Below are 10,765 nucleotides of genomic sequence, written 5' to 3'. Positions count from 1 at the left end.
ATAGAACTCCATAGTAGGCTGGTAGATAGGGGTGTTCCCTGGCTATGAGAACTCTGGAAGTAATAAAACTGAGACTGAAATTAGTAATCCTGAAGTATTACAGCCGATCTTACTCAATATGGCCAGGCCTACTTTGTGGGCACAGTAAATGAGATGTTATAAGACTCGAGCTGATGCCAGCACCTGCCCAGAGAAGGCTGGGCTCCCCTGCCCCATAGATGCTATAGCAAGAACCAAGGATTGTGAGTGATAAGTGAGAAAAACATGAAGGGGAAACCCAAGTTCCAGATTATTCCCCTAACCAAGCCATAGCAACAGATCCTTATCTACATAGAAAGCCCCAGGAGGGATCAGTATGGACCAAAACCCACAAACTCAACTCTACAAAGGGAAGCCGGGTGGTGGGGGTGTCTCCATTCTGGGGAAAGGCTTATATGTATACCTCAGATGTGTAGTCTCAACTCTCATCTCTGGAGAAGGCCACAGTCCATAGTCTCTTGTGAATCTCTCTTTCTCTCTCACTCTCTCTGTGTCTTTCCTTCCTCATAATCTCTTAGATGCTTTTTACTTCACTAGTTGTCTCCTGCTGAAATTATTCTCTGTGAGGGAAGATATTGGAGCTGGAAAACTTAGGTAGGTAAGAATTTAGTAATGATTTTCATTTCCTACAGAGACAATTCCTCGATCCAGCCTGAGTTCCATTGCTACCTGTGAAATTGGGTGGGGAGGGGCATCCCCCAAACCAGGTAGAACAAGTGGAACCCAGGTGTGGTTTGACACTGGCCCCAAGGGGCTGATGAGACACGAGTGTGCAGTCATGTCTAATTCTCAGCAGTGTTAGATTTCCTAGGCAATTGTCTGGGTGACAAACCCACCTCTCTACCCATGAAGACGGAAGCATTAAATTCCTTGCTTGAGGCTGCCACCTTTCCTCTCCCCACTTCACATAAGTTTCTTACAACAAAACTTGAGGTCCTATTGAATCTAGAAAGGCACAGACACAAAATAAAGCAAAGCACTGTAGCACTGTCATCTTGTTGTTCATCAATCTGCTCAGGCGGGCACCAGTAATGTCTCCATTGTGAGACTTGTTGTTACTGTTTTTAGCATCTCGACTACACCACGGGTAGCTTGTCAGGCTCTGTTGTGGGGGCAGGATACTCTCGGTATCTTGCTGGGCTCTTCGAGAGGGACAGAGGAATCAAACTCAGGTCGGCCACTTGTAAGGCCCTATCCGCTGTGCTATCGCTCCAGTCCTTAAGCAAAATAAAAGCTAATATTAGGGCTGGAGAGAAGGTACAGAAGGCTTTTGTTTTGCATGCAGTTGATTTGGATTTGATACCTGGCACCCAAACATGGTCACCTGAGCCCTCCAAGAGTGATCCCTGAGCACAGAGCCAGAAGTAATCCCTGAGCACCATCGAGTGTGGCCCCAAAACCAAGAATAAAATAAGAAGCCAAAGAGACAAGACAGTGTATAGGGCCCTGCCTTGCATGTATCTGACCCAGGTTCAATCCTCAGCACTCAATTTAGTTCCCCAAGTACCACATGGAGTGATCTTACAACGCAGATCTAGACATAAACCCTGAGTTTCACTCAATATGGCTTAAGCCCCTTGCTCCCCCAAAATTACAAAGAAAAGAAAAAAATCATCATCATCATCATCATCATCATCATCATCATCATCATCATCATCATCATCCCGTTGATCATTGATTTTCTCGAGCGGTCTCAGTAATGTCTACATTCTTCCTAGCCCTGCGATTTTAGAAGCCTCTCTTTACTCGTCCTTCCCAAGGGTGCCACATTGGAGGCTCTTTCAGGGTCAGGGAAATGAGACCCAGCATTGTTACTGGTTTTGGCATATGAATACACCACGGGGAGTTTGTCAGGCTCTCCAGTGCTGGCAGGAAACTCTCGGTAGCTTGCCAGGTTCTCCAAGAGGGAGAACTAGGCTATAAGATGCTGCGGAGACAAGAGACTCTGTGTCACTCTCTTCCGGGAGCTTGCTTTTATAGTCTCTGGATGTTGGCCATTGGTGGGATTACACGGTGCTGGGGGCAGTGTCTGGGGGTGACCACTTAGTTACTGGAAAATGGGAGATCTGGGCAGAAGAGGCCCAGTCCTTATCCGAGCAGGCTTAGAGATCTCAGCCCCAGGTCCCACACACATGGGTTCCTCTGCTGGTTCCTTCATGCATGAGGCTTGTCCGAACATGTGGCGAGTGGCCTTGAGCGTGGTTGTGGCTGGGTTCCGGAGGGCTGGGACGTAGATCTAGACATAAGCCCTGAGTTTCACTCAGTGTGGGCTAAGTCCCCTCGCCTCCAAAATTACCAACAAAGAAAAGAAAAATATAAGGACAATAAAAACTAATCAAATATTGGTTTATCTGTAAGAAAGTTAATGTAGCACAATTCTCTAAGTCACAGCTTCAGATGAGTTAAAGACACACACACAACCAACAACATTAAACTCATAGATATTTAAAGTAGCAAAATGGGCAGACAAGAATGTAGCACAGGGTAATCAGCACATCAATAAATGATGACATCTCAAAGAAATTTTTTTCAGAATCTGATATCCAAGGCATGGAATATTATATTATCCCAATCATATAGACTTCAAAATTGCTATCATTAATAAAATTAAACAGGAAAAAAGTCAGAAAAGTATACCAAATTGATGTATGATAACTCAGGAAATATAATCCAAGACATATAATAAAACATTTTTTACAGATATGTCAACTTTAATGAAAAACTAGAATTAATAAAAATTAGCAAAAGCAAACAAAAAAATATACACAGCAGCATTATGTATTGACTCACAAAGGGGAAAAGCAATGGTCCAAGACCATTCAACATGGTTTGTCAGTTAAAGGAATATGCACATACACACCCACATCTGCACACACACACAAATGCACACACACAGGCACAAATGCACACATTCATGAAAAAACAAAACAAAAAACTCAGCATTTTGAACACTACAGTCAATCTACAACAGACACAAATTCACAATTATTTTACACTGCTTCTTTTCTTAATACAAAAGATGTCCATCTTGGATGTATAACAAACTAATGAAAAACTTCAGAAAAACAAACTAATGAACTCCAAAATAAAATCAAGAGGTAGAAAATAATGATCAAAATAAGAAAACAAATTCATGATGTGAAGAGCTAAATAAATAATAAAGCTTTTTCATGAAACAGTATTTTTTTTATTTTTCTAACTAATGAGTCATTGTGAAGGTAAGTTACAGATTTACATATTTTTGTGCTTGTGTTTCAGTCATACAATGCCCAAGTACCCATCCCTCCACCAGTGCCCGTTCTCCTTCACCTATGGCCCCAGCATGCCTCCCACCCTCTCATCCCATCCCCCCACCGTACCCTGCCTCTGAGGCAGGGCATTCCCTTTTGTTCTCTCTCTCCTTTTGGGTGTTGTGGTTTGCAATGGAGGCATTGGATGGCCATCGTGTTCAATCTATGGTCTGCTTTCAGCACGCCTCTCCCATCCTGAACACGTCCTCCAACCACACTTTAGTTGGTGTTCCCTTCTCTATCTGAGCTGCCTTTTCCCCCAACATGTGAGGCTGGCTTCCAAACCATGGAGCAAACCTCCTGGTACTTATTTCTACTATTCTTAAAGACAGCTGTGAATAAGGGGTGTATCAAATGGAAACATGAGTCACCAAAATTTAATAATATAAAAATGCCTTTGAAGGGAAACGTGAGGGAAAACAGTATTTAAAAAGTGATGAAATTGTGGAGGGCGCAGAACAATAGTACAATGGTAGGGCACTGGCTTTGGATGTGGCCAATCAGAGTTGGATCACTGGCATCTGATATGGTCCCCTGAGCACCGCCAGGAGTAATTCCTGAATGAAGAGACAGGAGTAACCCCTTAGCGTTGGCAGGGTCCCCCCCGCCGCAAAAATAGTGATGAGGGATTATTTTATATTGATCATAATATTATTGTTAGTACATTGCATTTTGTATGTTTTAAATATGTTGCAAAGTAACATGATCTTGGAACCTCTCTAACATGTTTTGTTATACTCTTAGGTATATTGAAGAATAATTTTTATGTTTTATTGCACAAAGCAGAGGTGGTGTAGTTGCCGACCATCTATCTTCTCTCCCATTCCTTCCCATTCCAGTCGTTGCATGATGTTCTCAAGGATGGCACTGAAGAGTCTCAGTGAAATGGTATCACCCTGCCCTTTTGGTGCCCTCAAGGCATCAAAAATCAGATGGTCCGGACACATAATGTGATTCAGAGACAACTGCTGGACTAGAACTGTTACTGACTGGATTCCACGGGACATCAAAAGACAGCGTGGCCACCCATCAACAAGACGGTCAGACTTCTTCGTCAAAACCCTGAATGAATGGTTGGAGGCTCTTCCTGTTCCTGGAAGGAGCACATATCATTGGGCTACACTAGCACGCGATACGGGCTAATGGAGATGTTACTGGTGCCTGCTCAAGATCAACAGGAATTCAAGTGAACAAGTGAACCAGTTTTATTGCACACTTTTAAAATTAATAATAACTTGAAGCTAATCCTATATGCAGAGTAACTAGGAGCTAATCTTGTGTGACATAGAATTGAGCTAGTGTTTATTAAAAATGTATTTATAATTTAGACAAAATAATATGTATGATGTTGACTCATTTTTATGCTTCCTTGTATAAACTTGTACATGGCCAACTTTTTCGAATAGTTTTGAGTGATTGTATGCTTACTTTTGACAGGTTATGTGTGTTTTCTTGAGATGTTTTCACTTGTTGATTCTATTACTGACACACACTATCTTATTTAGACAGCATGCAAGACAAGCAACTTACTCAATGTACTATCACTCCAAGCTCTGCCAGTTGTCTTCTTATTTTCACTCACCTGCTATAAATACTTCCATCTCTATAGTCAATACCATACATCTGACAAGGACCTTATATTGTTAGTATTCAATACCTCACTTAGCAGGACAGGTGCCTTAAGTCCAAAACATTTTGCCCCTCAAAAATTAATTTTAGGAACCCATAAAAAGGCAAGAGATGTTTGAGAATTACTGTCTCTAGCCTGCACCTTCCAGTTTCAGACTAGCGATGTCAGGCCAAACCCTATGGACAGAAGCCATCAAGATATCCATCCAAAGACCATTTTTAGCAGGAACAAAGGTCCTGTAAGACTGAATAAAGACTTCCAGTTCAGATATGTCCAAATAATCTAGCAAAAACCTCATCTGCATTGAGCAGCTGGGAACAAACCTATAAAATCAGCTTTGCAAAGGAAACCACTGTGCATTCCATTTTGGAGTCATCTGCAAACCCTAATTTAGGACTTGTCAATTTTCCTCTTTATTAGAGTTCTCCAATGCTCCATCTTTCTTTAGTGAAACTATTTGCATCATGAAATTTTCTTCTCTTGCAATTCCTTTATGTAAGGACAGACAACAAACTTAGGAGCTGACTGGTGATTGGGACTGACTTTTCATTTGCTTCTTGGGAAGAGTATAATATTGGTTCAACTTTTCAACCACAGCTCCCCTAAAATTCAGATGATTGGAACCAGTTTCCATTCTGAATAGATCAAGTGGGTTTCAAATGTGCCTTGTAGCCCTGAACACTGCAAATTTGGCCCCCTAACCACAGAATATGCCTGTGTGTCAGAACCTTAATGTTCCAGCCATGAAAGAGTTCATGCAAACGTATGACTACTGTGAGAGGCAGATTCTTCAGTATGATCATAGAAAACAGGGGGAATGTGAGAAACCGCTAACTCGCCTCTTCTCACTCTGGCCATAAAGTTTGTAGGAGACAGCTCAGGCCAGGAAGGATATATGGCTTAACTGAGGTAATTGATTAACAGTACCACTTGGTGGCAAGCAGCCCTGGCCATGAAGGATATATGACTAAGCTAATGAACTAAAGGTATTAACTGGTGTTTACACCGACAGGGAACTGGAAAGTTAACACACCTGTGCCTTGTATCCTGCGTCTAACTGGTAAGTATCTAACTGATAAGATGCTTACTTGATGTATGGGAATGCCTTGCTTGATGTATGGGAATTGGGAATGACTCCCTAATTGGGAATGTATTTTTTTTGATATATTGTTCCTGTATGCTTTTGCTCACTTATGAAATGTTTCAAGTTATTTCTGTCTTTGCAATTGTTTATCTTTGCGCCTACTCCTGAGGCCTGTGTGCCCAGGACAGCTATATAAACCCTCTGCTATAAACCCTCGGGATCAAGCTCTGGCCTCCTGCTTTGGCAGGACAGTTCGGCCCCAGCTAGCTGGAATAATAAAGTCTCGGTGTGTGTTTTGCAATCCCGCTGGACTCTTTGTCTCTCTGAATACTGAGGGGTGGTGTTGGTCCTAACACTATTGATTTTCTTGCACTTCTCTGGCAAAGTTGTGGTGGGCCAGGCAGAGGTTGGTAAACTTTTACTACTGTCACGATCTCACCCAAATCTTGTGACTCACCATGGATCCCAATAGCAACATTGAAAGCCTTGGGGCACCTAAAGGACTTAATAAAGTATATAGATTTCAGGATCTAACACACTTTGCCTCTTAAACAAATATGTATTTTATTTAGAGTAATGGGGATAGAACTCAGGCCCTCCTGCATGCAAGGCTCCTCTACTAAATGACATCTCCAGTCCTATATTTTTCTTTTATAGCTTTTCTACAAATTTTAGTCTGACTTTCATACTAAATATAGATTGGAAGCAAATTTCATGACTTCATCTCTCCTAACAGCTGCATAGTATTCCATTGAGTAGATGTACCAAAGTTTTTTTAACTAGTCATCTGTTTTAGGGCATTCAGGTTGTTTTCATATTTTGGCTATTGTGAACAGTGCTGCAATGATAAACCTCTCAGTGTCTGTGTTGCAAGCTATAATGCCCAAAAGTAGAGAAAGAGTATGGGGAATATTGTCTGCCTTAGAGGCAGGGGTAGGGTGGGAAATGGGGGGTATACCCAGAATATTGGTGTGGGGAATGTACACTGGAGGAGGAATGGGTGTTTGAACATTGTGAGATTGTAACCCAAACATGAAAGCTTGTAACTATCTCACGGTGATTCAATAAAATTTTAAAAATTAAATATATATATATAGAGAGAGAGAGATTGGAAAATGACCCTTTATTTGTTGGGGCGGGGGGTCACATCTGGCAGTGCTCAGGGCTTATTCCTGGCTCTGTTCTTATGGATCATCCCCAATAGACACAGGGATGCAGTGTTAGGGATTGAATTTGCATCAGCCATGTGCAAGGCAAGTGCCCTACCCATTGTACACTGCTCAGAAACTGGGAAAAGACACATTTTACACCCATTTCAATACACACATCAAAGCACAAGTAATTGAAGAATCCATACTTTTCTCCTATCGTCTTAAAATCTATCCAAACACAGCATACAAGCAGTTCTGACAAGAGAACAAGCATCTCAAAAAATATTTAATCCATTTGTAGTCCTAAAGCTAAATCAGGCATCAACAAACAATGAACCGGGAGCCAAATTTATAGAAAAAAATACATTTATGTATCTAGTTTCTGTGATTAACTTCATGGTACAACGTCAGAGTTGACTTAGGAAACCCTGTGGTTCACCAAGCTCAATTTATTTCTTATCTAACCCTTTACCGAAAATAAATTCCCCAGTCCTATGCTAACTTGAGATTTTGAAGTTGGGGCCTACATTTCATTTGCCTGTGATTTCCTGTAGATCAGTCACGTATTTGGAAGTAGCAAACAGCTTTAAAATAAGAAACTAAATAAGAAAAAATGTTTCATGAAGGCATGTTCTGTTGAATGCTTGAACACTAACAATTTTCTTGTGCTTTCAAATAACATGCTGCAAAACGTTCAACCATTACCTACTTTTTCATCAGACATTAATTTGATTTCTCAAAGTGAGATCATTTTTCTTTTAATGGAGATGGGTCTTAAGAGCACAATTTCTTCACTATTGAGACCAAGTTTCTTGTCCCCACCGTGATTTTGGGCAATGAAATTGGAAGCTTGTTTTGGCAGTCTTTGTGCTTTATTTTTTAGGAAGGTCAGTTTATTTCTACAATGAGTAAGATTTATTCATCAATGCCAATTCTGTCTGAATTATAATGCAGTAAATGGATTCTAAATGCAAATTACAAGGAAGTCAAATGAACCATAGAAAGGTAGTTAGACAGGAATTACTGTCACTTTTTCACAGGAAAATAAGTATCTTGCTATATTTTGATGCGAGCTGCTTAAAAACATCTTTCTGTATTACTCGCTATTGCAGGGGAAGTAGGAAAAAGAGAATAGCAGTCTCGAGAAGAGAGTCTACCTCTTTCCTCTCTATTCTCCTTGTTTAAAAAGAAGATTTACGACTGAAAAAAGTCAGCCATGAGCTACAGACACTACACACTACAGATAGTGTGTCTCACTAGTTCCACACAGCTGACATCAAACTGTACCTGAATCCCATCTAATCCACATGGGCTGGGAAACAGTATAAGTTCTTGAGGAGCTATGGATTTCACTCACACTAGAGTAAGGAATTGTTCTCTGCAGGAAAAGGAAAATTCCATTCTAACTTCTACCCAGTTTTTTTTTTTTTAACATCTCTATTAACTTCCCTTGCGGCAAAGAATTTCAAGAGGAGGCGAATAGTGTGATGAGAAAACAGATTTTTCCAGGTATCTTTAGGAAGGAGAGAGAGAGGGGAAACAATTCGAGAGAGAAAATGGGCTTCTCCAGAGGGATGTGAGCCAAGAGTACACAAGTGAGGTTGAGATACGGGTGAAACTCTCTGACAGAGAACGAGCACCATATGTCTTTGCAAGATTTGTTTCATAAATTTTGCTCCCAAACTTCTTCACTTGGAGCTGGCTATGCAGATAAGAGCCTGTTGCTAGTGCAATGTGAACGGAAGAGCTTGGAACTCACCTTCATGCATCTAGCATAGTAGTTTGTTCCTCTGGAGCTCCGCCTCTCTGAAGGGTTCCAACTTGTGCCTAATAAAGTCTTATTGGCACACAGTTCCTGCAAGCACAGAGTGTGTCCGGCTTTCATGCTTCTAACTATTTCTTCGGGCCTAGTTAAGGAATAACTTCTTTCAATCACATATTGGTTTTACTATTTTCTGAAGCTCACGATCAGCCCCTACTATCTGCCTGCTTCGCTACCAATATTTTACGTCAGATTCCTTCTTGTGTTTTGTAATTTCTCAATCATCTTTCAAAAGTAAGCACAGGATAATTTGTTCTGTGATTTGAGTTCCTTCCCAGTGATTTTATGATAGAGCAGCTTAGCAAAATAATGTATTGTAAAAACCAGTGTGCAGGGGACAGCAGATCCCAGAAGAATAGCCAATACTGAAAAATTAATGAGTGGAATTATGATTGTTAGTAACCACTTGATGGAATGACTAATATTTCCTTTATTTCTGGTGAAAAACAAACCATTAGTCTTTCCCAGGTAAAGGTACGTTTAGGTTCTAGGGAAATCTGTCTAAAAATAAAACCAAGACCAACACAAATCATGAAAATAATGTTTTAAAAAAATCAATGCAAATGCTTTCCTCTATAATCAATGTACTGCTGTACTCTCCTGTTTTACTTAGTTGTTATTTAGATCACAATTCAGTTGTTAGGGGGCTGCTTGAAGCGTTGCCCATTCTGCAGAAACAACATGTCAAGTCTCGTCTTCTGTTTTATGTTTTATAGTTAAAACCAAGAGATATGGAGAGTGGGCATTTGATAACTTTATCTCTGTGGGTCATTTATTTTGCATCTTTTTTTCTTTTTCCTACTTCAATAAATGAATACCCGAGCAAAGCAATCATCAAACTCTATTTTTTAAGCCTATTACCTAAGAGAAGTTTTGAGCTCTCTTTTCTTCTGTCTTCCCTTCGTTGCTGTTGTGGTGAGGCGAGATCACCTGAGCTCAGCAGCAGGACCTGCACACAGATGGCTGCAGTGCTCCCAAGAGTCACTGTGGAGCTCAACAGAGCTCACACCCTTGTTGCAGTGCTCACACTCCAGGTTTTGGTACATGGGGGAAGGCATACTCTATGTGCCACCCGAGCTGCCATCACATAACTTTATGAGGGCATTTTTGAGGAACAAATTCAAGAAATCATGCTTGCATGACAGGTGCTCTTAGCCACCGAGTGATTCTCCCCAGGCTCCAGACAGACTGTTTTATTTTAACATCTCTTTTTTAATGTACTTTAGATGTTAAAGCATTTTTCAGTCATGCTTGAATCCTCATTTTGTGATGATAACTACTAAAGTAATATACATAAATTGTGCTTTGGGGGCCAGCAAACCACTGCTAGTGTGGGGTCAAATATGGATCAATGCTGCTTGTTTTTGCAATGAAAATTGTGTTTAGTAACACCATTCATTTGTATAGTATGTGTAGTTGCTTTTATAGTAAAGTGCCAGAGGTCCATATAGGCTGCAAAGCCTAAATACATGCAGCCTAACTATTAACAGAACTTAATTAATGACCTACTATTTTAAAGATAAGAGCACCGACTTACCGGATTGTGTAACTGGCCCAAGTTCACAGTACTAAGGAAATGACAGAGCTGAGATTTATATCTAGTCTCCAGGGTCTAAGACCCCTGCTTATAATTTACATATCATAATTGCTCATTATGATAGGAATATTATTTCCTTCACTAATGGTCATGGCTCTTATCAATTCTAGAAAGTTGATGTTTCATTTTTTATAACTAAATTTTCTGAATAT

Source organism: Sorex araneus, chromosome X (assembly GCF_027595985.1).
Source record: "Sorex araneus isolate mSorAra2 chromosome X, mSorAra2.pri, whole genome shotgun sequence".
NCBI classification, from domain to species: Eukaryota; Metazoa; Chordata; class Mammalia; order Eulipotyphla; family Soricidae; genus Sorex; species Sorex araneus.
The sequence above is the reverse complement of the archived record's forward strand: the minus strand, read 5'-3'. Positions refer to the sequence as shown.